The sequence below is a fragment of the Nicotiana sylvestris genome, chromosome 7, assembly GCF_000393655.2.
Source record: "Nicotiana sylvestris chromosome 7, ASM39365v2, whole genome shotgun sequence".
NCBI lineage: Eukaryota > Viridiplantae > Streptophyta > Magnoliopsida > Solanales > Solanaceae > Nicotiana > Nicotiana sylvestris.
This window is the reverse complement of record NC_091063.1, coordinates 47,968,685-47,979,927: the sequence shown is the minus strand read 5'-3', so window position 1 is coordinate 47,979,927 and position 11,243 is coordinate 47,968,685.

The window sequence follows — 11,243 nt, the reverse complement described above, 5'->3', positions numbered from 1 at the left end:
ACCAGACCCTCGGTATTGCTGATAGGTCCGTGAGTGCGAGAGTTCGGAACTTTATCAACTTGGATCCTCTAGTATTTACAAGGGTTGATCCTATTGCTGACCCACAGGATTCTCTGGATCTTATGCAACAGACCTTACAAATTATACATGCCACAGATGTTGAGTCAGTGGAGTTTACTTCTTATAGACTACGTAATATTGCTGTGACATGGTATGAGACTTGGAAGCAGACTCGGGGGCCTAATGCGCCACCAGTGACCTGAAAAGACTCTGAGGCATTTTTACAACAATATTTGCTAATTAAGCTTCGAAGAGCCCGACGAGATAGGTTGTTACACTTAAAACAGGGTAATATGAGCGTTGCGGAATATAACAGTTCAACTCTTTAGCTAGGTATGTTCCTACGATTGTTGCTGATATGAGTGATCGGGTACACCAATTTGTTAGTGGTTTGGGGGCACACTTGATAAATGAGTGCACTACAGCTTCTCTAAACCAAGGAATGGATATTGCCCGTATTCAAGCATATGCACAAGGTCTAGAGGATCGCAAGAGGCAATAACGAGCCAATCGAAAGCATGATAGAGGCCAGCAGAAGAGGGCACGGTTTGCAGGTAACACAGGAGAGTTTCGAGGTGGATTTAGGCCATAGTTTCCTAGGCGTCCATCTTATCCGGTAGCTAGTGCGCCATTATAGTTTCAGGGACAACGACGTGATCAGACCATTATTCTGGTCCAGGTCAGAGCTCATAGACCTCAGGTCCACAGTTTAGAGGCGAGTTCAGTCATATGAGGCCTTAGTTTCCAAGATGTGATCGATGTGGCCGAAATCATTTTGGACCATGTTGCTAGGGTTCTGATGCATGTTATGCAAGTGGACAGCTAGGTCATATTATGAGACATTGTCCGATGATAGGCGGAGGGGGGTATGGCTCAGCCGACGACATCTGCAGGGGCTTCTTCTTCTTCGGTACGTCCTCCTAGGCAGAGTATGCAGACATCAGCTGTCACGGGTAGGGGAAGAGTTGGAGCTTCTGGTTCAGGAGGTCAGTAGAATCGCATATATGCTTTATCGAGTCATCAGGATTTAGAGTCATCTCTGGACGTGGTTACAAGTAGGTATAGTATCCGTCTTTTCTATCGATATGTATGCATTGATAGATATTGGTTCTACATTGTCGTATATCTCCCCCTTCGTTGCTAGTAAATGGGATACATATCCTGAATTGTTGCATAAGTCATTTGAGGTATCTATGCCAATTAGTGAGTTTGTTGTAGTTAGATGGGTATATCGAAATTGTGATGTGAAGATTCATGACCGCCATATGTTAGCTGATTTGCATGACCTAGAAATGGTTGATTTTGATATCATTATGGGTATGGATTGGCTGGTTTCTTGTTATGCCAATGTAGATTGCTGGACAAAGATTGTTCGTTTAATTTTCTAGGTGAGCGTATTATTGAATGGAAAGGTGATGTTGCAGTGCCTAAGGGGAAGTTTATTTCTTACCTTAAAGCTCGAAGGATGATTTTGAAAGGGTACATCTATCATTTGGTACGAGTGCATGATATGGAGGTGAAATCTCCAACCCTTCAATCGGTTCCCGTCGTGAATGAATTTCCCAATGTATTTCCTGATGAACTTCCTGGTCTTCCTCCCGAAAGCGAAATCACTTTGCTATTGATATGCTTCTAAATACTCAGCCAATATCTATTCCTCTATATAGAATGACTCCTGATGAGTTAAAAGAATTGAAAGCTCAGTTGAAGGAACTTCTGGATAAGGGCTTTATCAGGCCCAGTACTTCTCCCTGGGGTGCACCAGTGCTGTTTGTTCGTAAGAAGGATGGTTCATTAAGAATGTGTATTGACTATCGTCAGCTAAACAAAGTGACTATCAAGAACAAGTACCCCTTACCCAGAATTGATGATTTGTTTGATCAGTTGCAAGGTGCCAAGTATTTCTCAAAGATTGACCTTCGATCCGGCTATCACTAGTTGCGAGTTAAGGAGAGAGATATTCCTAAAACGGCTTTTCGGACTAGATATGGCCATTATGAATTCCTTGTGATGTCTTTCGGTCTTACTAATGCGCCGGCAGCTTTTATGGATTTAATGAATCGGGTTTTCAAGCCATTTCTAGATATCTTTGTAATTGTTTTCGTTGATGATATTCTGATATATTCTCGATCAGAAGCAGAACATGAGGATCATTTGCTTGTGGTGTTGCAGACTCTGAAAAATCAAAAATTATATGCTAAATTCTTCAAATGTGAGTTCTGGTTGAATTCAGTGGTTTTCCTTGGGCATATCGTTTCCGATGAAGGTATTAAGGTAGATAGTCAAAAAATTGAAGCAGTACAAAATTGGCCTAGACCCACAACTCCTACGGAAGTTCGTAATTTCTTGGGCTTAGCTGGTTATTATCGGAGATTTGTTGAGAACTTCTCTTCTATTGTTGCTCCTATGACAAAATTGACACACAAAACCGTTAAGTTCCAATGGTTTGAAGCCAGTGAAAGGAGCTTTCATTAGTTGAAGAAACGCTTAACATCAGCACCTATTCTAGCACTTCCTGAGGGATCTGAAGGTTATGTGGTATATTGTGATGCATCTAGGGTTAGATTGTGATGTGTTCTAATACAGTATGACAAAGTTATTACATATGCTTTGAGGCAGTTGCGGAAGCACGAACACAATTATCCGACTCATGATAATCAGTTAGCAGCCGTTATATTTGCCTTGAAAATATGGCGTCATTATCTTTATGGTGTTCATATGGATATCTATACAGATCACAAAAGTTTACAATATATATTTAAGCAGAAAGAGTTGAACTTGAGACAAAATAGGTGGCTTGAATTGCTGAAGGACTATGATGTGGATATTTTGTACCATCCGGGCAAAACGAATGTGGTAGCTGATGTGTTGAGTCGCAAATACATGGCCAGCTTGAAACATGTAGAAGCTTGGAAATTAGAAATGACTAAAGAGCTATATCGATTGGCTAACCTGAGTGTGCGGCTACACGATACATGTGACTAGGGTATAGTAGTCCAAAATATTGCGGGATCATCACTGGTAGCTGAGGTAGAAATGCGTCAATTTGAGGATCCGAAGTTAGTCAAGATTAAAGAGAGCATCCCTTTTCAGAAGAAGCAGTTGTTCGAGCAATCTGATGATGGAATTCTAAAATATAAGGGTCGATGGTGTGTACCTAATGTTGGGGAACTTCGTAAGCACATTATGACAGAGATGCACCAGTCTCGGTACTCAGTTCATCCTGGTTCAACCAAAATGTATCATGATCTTCGTCAGCTATACTGGTGGAACGACATGAAGAAAGATATAGCCACATTTGTGGCTCAGTGTTCCAACTGCCAGCAGGTTAAAGCTGAACACCAGAAACCTGGAGGGCTACTTCAAAATATTGAGATTCCAGTTTGGAAAATGGGAATCAATTAATATGGATTTCATTACAGGATTGCCCAATTCTCGTCGAAAGTTCGATTCTATTTGGGTCATTATGGATAGGCTGACGAAATCAGCTCACTTTCTCCCAATTAGGACCACCTATTCAGCTGAAGACTATGCGAGACTGTATATCAAGGAAATAGTTCAGCTACATGGAGTTCCACTTTCTATTATATCTGGCAGAGGTGCCCAATTTATAGCTAATTTCCGGAGGTCTTTTCAAGAAGGTTTGGGTACTCTTGTTAACCTTAGGACAACATTTCATTTGCAGACAGACGGACAAGCCGAACGCACTATTCAGACACTCGAAGATATGTTGCGAGCTTGTATCTTAGACTTCAAGGGAAGTTGGAAAGATCATTTACCGCTTATTGAGTTTGCCTACAATAACAGTTATCACGCCGGTATTCAAATGGCACCATATAAGGCGCTATATGGAAGGAAATACAGATCTCCTATTGGCTAGTTTGATGTTGGCAAGACAAAGTTGCTAGGACCCGAATTGGTACAGCAAGCCATAGAAAAGGTAAAGTTGATCCAAGAAAGGTTGCATACAGCTCAAAGTCGACAAAAATCATATTCAGATAACCGACGTTGAGACTTGGAATTTACTGTGGGAGACTGGGTATTCTTGAAAGTGTCGCCTATGAAGGGTGTAATGAGATTTGTCAAGAAGGGAAAACTCAGCCTTAGATATATCAGTCCATATCAGATTGTTCAGAGAATTGGGCGGGTAGCCTACAAACTTGACTTGCCACTGAAATTAGATGTAATCCATCCGGTATTTCACGTTTCCATGCTTTGCAAATTCTTAGGTGATCCTTCTTGCATCAGCCCTATTGAGGATATTCAAGTTACCGAGGACTTGTCATATGAAGAAATACCTATTGCCATTCTTGACCGTCAAATCCGTAAGCTATGGACTAAAGAGGTAGCCTTAGTAAAGGTACTTTGGAGGAACAATAATGTAGAGGAAATGACATGGGAGGCCAAGGAGGACATGAAATCCAGATACCCTCATTTATTTAAGTCTTCAAGTTTATATCAAGTCTTGTGTGATACAATCCTTTTAGTGTTATTTTACCTATCGACCTTAATCCATACATACTTTGTAAGTGATATGCTTGAGACAAATATGGCAGGTGTTTCACAAATATCAACCAGTGACAGCTGAGCTAATTAAGTTATGGCTAACCTTCTTATTATCATTATTGTATAAGTAAACAGTCGTGTGGGGCAAAGTTGATGTTATTATAATGATATGTAGCCCTGTGTGGCCTTGGATATGTATGTTTGGGCTGATGACAGGTTTTGGATAGTCCTGTTTACAGGGGAAACTCTGTCAAAATTTTTAAAAAAAATCAGAAGTTAGATTAATCGCTAATATTCGAGGACGAATGTTCTTAAGGAGAGGAGAATGTTACACCTTGTGTATTCGGCGTTATCATGCTGTAAAGGGGCTAATTCGATAGGAAGATAATTTTTATGAGATATTTAAATGATGCGATAGTTATACGTTAAGATTGGAAGTCACTCGAGTTGTGATTAAAAAGTCGACAAAGATCGCCGCAAGTTACGGGGTTTAAATTTTACTGAAATTTGGATAAAATGTTGATGAGATTTTTTCTCAATATACTTGGAGTTATAGTGTGTTCTACCCACCAAATTGAAGGTTTATGAGTCTAGTTTCTAAAGCAACAAACCTTTTGTTAATGCGACTTCAGAATAGAGAGATATTAACATTTCCGTACAGGGGTGCACACTGCTACGGGAGCAGTGTGCTTGGTCGGTATTAGTTAAAAGTTTTTTTTTTATTTAAGTCAATTAAAAATAGAACCCCTGCATTTTATCCTCTCCAAAATAGAACCTAAAACCTGGGAATTCCTCTCAAACTCCTCTCATCCATCTAGCCAATCATAACAACAATTTAGTCATTCTCAAGATGGAGAACACCATGGTAACTTCGGAATCGTGAATTCTTCGGTGTTTCACTTTTCGTAGGAAGTCTTCGCCTTGAAGTAATCTCGAATTTCAAGACCGGCCGGATTCCCCAGGTGCATGTGTTTCAAGTTCTGGATTTTCAGATCTGGATTTTTAGGAGTTGTGGGTAGATTCGGACCAAACCAAGCTTGGTTTGGTCACGAGGAAGGTCAGGGGAGTGTCTGGTATGAAGATGGGGTGGTTTGGCATAGATCGAGTTTTGTCTCGATCTATGAAAAGTGTTTCAAGCTTTTGGCATATATATATATATATATATATCAACATATATATATATATATGTGTGTGTGTGTGTGTGTGTGTGTGTGTGTGTGTCGTGTTGGGCTCTTCTGCCTACATGTTATTACATTTCAGATCATATCTCATGGTTGGTTCACTCGGGCCTTCGGGCATCGTGTGCCGGTCACACCTCCCAAGATTGGGGTGTGACAAACTTGGTATCAGAGCATGTCAGTCCTAGGGAGTCTGCAAGCTGTGTCTAGTAGCGTCTTATTTATGGTGTGTTGTGCACCACACTTATAAACATGAGACTATTGGGCATTTAGGATTATTACTTTCTTCTTGATCTAGATCGTGCAATAGAGCCTAATCATAAGTGTTCATTCCTAATTCTCTTTTTGTTTACCTTCTCAGTGATGCCTAATACTACGAGACGACAAGTGGCTATGAACTTTATTCAGAGGTTGAAAGAGACGGGAGAGGACACAAGTCAGGTGCGACCTGCTAATATATATCAACATAAGCCACAGAATGAGGTTGATTCTCAATCTTCCGGGGCAGTACCCCCACCATATCCGGAAGGGCGTAGAGGAGCTAATGTACCTCCAGTCCCTCTCTCAGTTGTTCCTGATCAGGACCTAGACATACGGAGTGTTGTACAATTGCTGACTCGAATAGTGGCCTCCCAGGACCAACACCAGACCCTCGGTATTGCTGATAGGTCCGTGAGTGCGAGAGTTCGGAACTTTATCAACTTGGATCCTCTAGTATTTACAAGGGTTGATCCTATTGCTGACCCACATGATTCTCTGGATCTTATGCAACAGACCTTACAAATTATACATGCCACAAATGTTGAGTCAGTGGAGTTTACTTCTTATAGACTACGTAATATTGCTGTGACATGGTATGAGACTTGGAAGCAGACTCGGGGGCCTAATGCGCCACCAGTGACCTGGAAAGACTCTGAGGCATTTTTACAACAATATTTGCTAATTAAGCTTCGAAGAGCCCGACGAGATAGGTTGTTACACTTAAAACAGGGTAATATGAGCGTTGCGGAATATAACAGTTCAACTCTTTAGCTAGGTATGTTCCTACGATTGTTGCTGATATGAGTGATCGGGTACACCAATTTGTTAGTGGTTTGGGGGCACACTTGATAAATGAGTGCACTACAGCTTCTCTAAACCAAGGAATGGATATTGCCCGTATTCAAGCATATGCACAAGGTCTAGAGGATCGCAAGAGGCAATAACGAGCCAATCGAAAGCATGATAGAGGCCAGCAGAAGAGGGCACGGTTTGCAGGTAACACAGGAGAGTTTCGAGGTGGATTTAGGCCATAGTTTCCTAGGCGTCCATCTTATCCGGTAGCTAGTGCGCCATTATAGTTTCAGGGACAACGATGTGATCAGACCATTATTCTGGTCCAGGTCAGAGCTCATAGACCTCAGGTCCACAGTTTAGAGGCGAGTTCAGTCATATGAGGCCTTAGTTTCCAAGATGTGATCGATGTGGCCGAAATCATTTTGGACCATGTTGCTAGGGTTCTGATGCATGTTATGCAAGTGGACAGCTAGGTCATATTATGAGACATTGTCCGATGATAGGCGGAGGGGGGTATGGCTCAGCCGACGACATCTGCAGGGGCTTCTTCTTCTTCGGTACGTCCTCCTAGGCAGAGTATGCAGACATCAGCTGTCACGGGTAGGGGAAGAGTTGGAGCTTCTGGTTCAGGAGGTCAGTAGAATCGCATATATGCTTTATCGAGTCATCAGGATTTAGAGTCATCTCTGGACGTGGTTACAAGTAGGTATAGTATCCGTCTTTTCTATCGATATGTATGCATTGATAGATATTGGTTCTACATTGTCGTATATCTCCCCCTTCGTTGCTAGTAAATGGGATACATATCCTGAATTGTTGCATAAGTCATTTGAGGTATCTATGCCAATTAGTGAGTTTGTTGTAGTTAGATGGGTATATCGAAATTGTGATGTGAAGATTCATGACCGCCATATGTTAGCTGATTTGCATGACCTAGAAATGGTTGATTTTGATATCATTATGGGTATGGATTGGCTGGTTTCTTGTTATGCCAATGTAGATTGCTGGACAAAGATTGTTCGTTTAATTTTCTAGGTGAGCGTATTATTGAATGGAAAGGTGATGTTGCAGTGCCTAAGGGGAAGTTTATTTCTTACCTTAAAGCTCGAAGGATGATTTTGAAAGGGTACATCTATCATTTGGTACGAGTGCATGATATGGAGGTGAAATCTCCAACCCTTCAATCGGTTCCCGTCGTGAATGAATTTCCCAATGTATTTCCTGATGAACTTCCTGGTCTTCCTCCCGAAAGCGAAATCACTTTGCTATTGATATGCTTCTAAATACTCAGCCAATATTTATTCCTCTATATAGAATGACTCCTGATGAGTTAAAAGAATTGAAAGCTCAGTTGAAGGAACTTCTGGATAAGGGCTTTATCAGGCCCAGTACTTCTCCCTGGGGTGCACCAGTGCTGTTTGTTCGTAAGAAGGATGGTTCATTAAGAATGTGTATTGACTATCGTCAGCTAAACAAAGTGACTATCAAGAACAAGTACCCCTTACCCAGAATTGATGATTTGTTTGATCAGTTGCAAGGTGCCAAGTATTTCTCAAAGATTGACCTTCGATCCGGCTATCACTAGTTGCGAGTTAAGGAGAGAGATATTCCTAAAACGGCTTTTCGGACTAGATATGGCCATTATGAATTCCTTGTGATGTCTTTCGGTCTTACTAATGCGCCGGCAGCTTTTATGGATTTAATGAATCGGGTTTTCAAGCCATTTCTAGATATCTTTGTAATTGTTTTCGTTGATGATATTCTGATATATTCTCGATCAGAAGCAGAACATGAGGATCATTTGCTTGTGGTGTTGCAGACTCTGAAAAATCAAAAATTATATGCTAAATTCTTCAAATGTGAGTTCTGGTTGAATTCAGTGGTTTTCCTTGGGCATATCGTTTCCGATGAAGGTATTAAGGTAGATAGTCAAAAAATTGAAGCAGTACAAAATTGGCCTAGACCCACAACTCCTACGGAAGTTCGTAATTTCTTGGGCTTAGCTGGTTATTATCGGAGATTTGTTGAGAACTTCTCTTCTATTGTTGCTCCTATGACAAAATTGACACACAAAACCGTTAAGTTCCAATGGTTTGAAGCCAGTGAAAGGAGCTTTCATTAGTTGAAGAAACGCTTAACATCAGCACCTATTCTAGCACTTCCTGAGGGATCTGAAGGTTATGTGGTATATTGTGATGCATCTAGGGTTAGATTGTGATGTGTTCTAATACAGTATGACAAAGTTATTACATATGCTTTGAGGCAGTTGCGGAAGCACGAACACAATTATCCGACTCATGATAATCAGTTAGCAGCCGTTATATTTGCCTTGAAAATATGGCGTCATTATCTTTATGGTGTTCATATGGATATCTATACAGATCACAAAAGTTTACAATATATATTTAAGCAGAAAGAGTTGAACTTGAGACAAAATAGGTGGCTTGAATTGCTGAAGGACTATGATGTGGATATTTTGTACCATCCGGGCAAAACGAATGTGGTAGCTGATGTGTTGAGTCGCAAATACATGGCCAGCTTGAAACATGTAGAAGCTTGGAAATTAGAAATGACTAAAGAGCTATATCGATTGGCTAACCTGAGTGTGCGGCTACACGATACATGTGACTAGGGTATAGTAGTCCAAAATATTGCGGGATCATCACTGGTAGCTGAGGTAGAAATGCGTCAATTTGAGGATCCGAAGTTAGTCAAGATTAAAGAGAGCATCCCTTTTCAGAAGAAGCAGTTGTTCGAGCAATCTGATGATGGAATTCTAAAATATAAGGGTCGATGGTGTGTACCTAATGTTGGGGAACTTCGTAAGCACATTATGACAGAGATGCACCAGTCTCGGTACTCAGTTCATCCTGGTTCAACCAAAATGTATCATGATCTTCGTCAGCTATACTGGTGGAACGACATGAAGAAAGATATAGCCACATTTGTGGCTCAGTGTTCCAACTGCCAGCAGGTTAAAGCTGAACACCAGAAACCTGGAGGGCTACTTCAAAATATTGAGATTCCAGTTTGGAAAATGGGAATCAATTAATATGGATTTCATTACAGGATTGCCCAATTCTCGTCGAAAGTTCGATTCTATTTGGGTCATTATGGATAGGCTGACGAAATCAGCTCACTTTCTCCCAATTAGGACCACCTATTCAGCTGAAGACTATGCGAGACTGTATATCAAGGAAATAGTTCAGCTACATGGAGTTCCACTTTCTATTATATCTGGCAGAGGTGCCCAATTTATAGCTAATTTCCGGAGGTCTTTTCAAGAAGGTTTGGGTACTCTTGTTAACCTTAGGACAACATTTCATTTGCAGACAGACGGACAAGCCGAACGCACTATTCAGACACTCGAAGATATGTTGCGAGCTTGTATCTTAGACTTCAAGGGAAGTTGGAAAGATCATTTACCGCTTATTGAGTTTGCCTACAATAACAGTTATCACGCCGGTATTCAAATGGCACCATATAAGGCGCTATATGGAAGGAAATACAGATCTCCTATTGGCTAGTTTGATGTTGGCAAGACAAAGTTGCTAGGACCCGAATTGGTACAGCAAGCCATAGAAAAGGTAAAGTTGATCCAAGAAAGGTTGCATACAGCTCAAAGTCGACAAAAATCATATTCAGATAACCGACGTTGAGACTTGGAATTTACTGTGGGAGACTGGGTATTCTTGAAAGTGTCGCCTATGAAGGGTGTAATGAGATTTGTCAAGAAGGGAAAACTCAGCCTTAGATATATCAGTCCATATCAGATTGTTCAGAGAATTGGGCGGGTAGCCTACAAACTTGACTTGCCACTGAAATTAGATGTAATCCATCCGGTATTTCACGTTTCCATGCTTTGCAAATTCTTAGGTGATCCTTCTTGCATCAGCCCTATTGAGGATATTCAAGTTACCGAGGACTTGTCATATGAAGAAATACCTATTGCCATTCTTGACCGTCAAATCCGTAAGCTATGGACTAAAGAGGTAGCCTTAGTAAAGGTACTTTGGAGGAACAATAATGTAGAGGAAATGACATGGGAGGCCAAGGAGGACATGAAATCCAGATACCCTCATTTATTTAAGTCTTCAAGTTTATATCAAGTCTTGTGTGATACAATCCTTTTAGTGTTATTTTACCTATCGACCTTAATCCATACATACTTTGTAAGTGATATGCTTGAGACAAATATGGCAGGTGTTTCACAAATATCAACCAGTGACAGCTGAGCTAATTAAGTTATGGCTAACCTTCTTATTATCATTATTGTATAAGTAAACAGTCGTGTGGGGCAAAGTTGATGTTATTATAATGATATGTAGCCCTGTGTGGCCTTGGATATGTATGTTTGGGCTGATGACAGGTTTTGGATAGTCCTGTTTACAGGGGAAACTCTGTCAAAATTTTTAAAAAAAATTCAGAAGTTAGATTAATCGC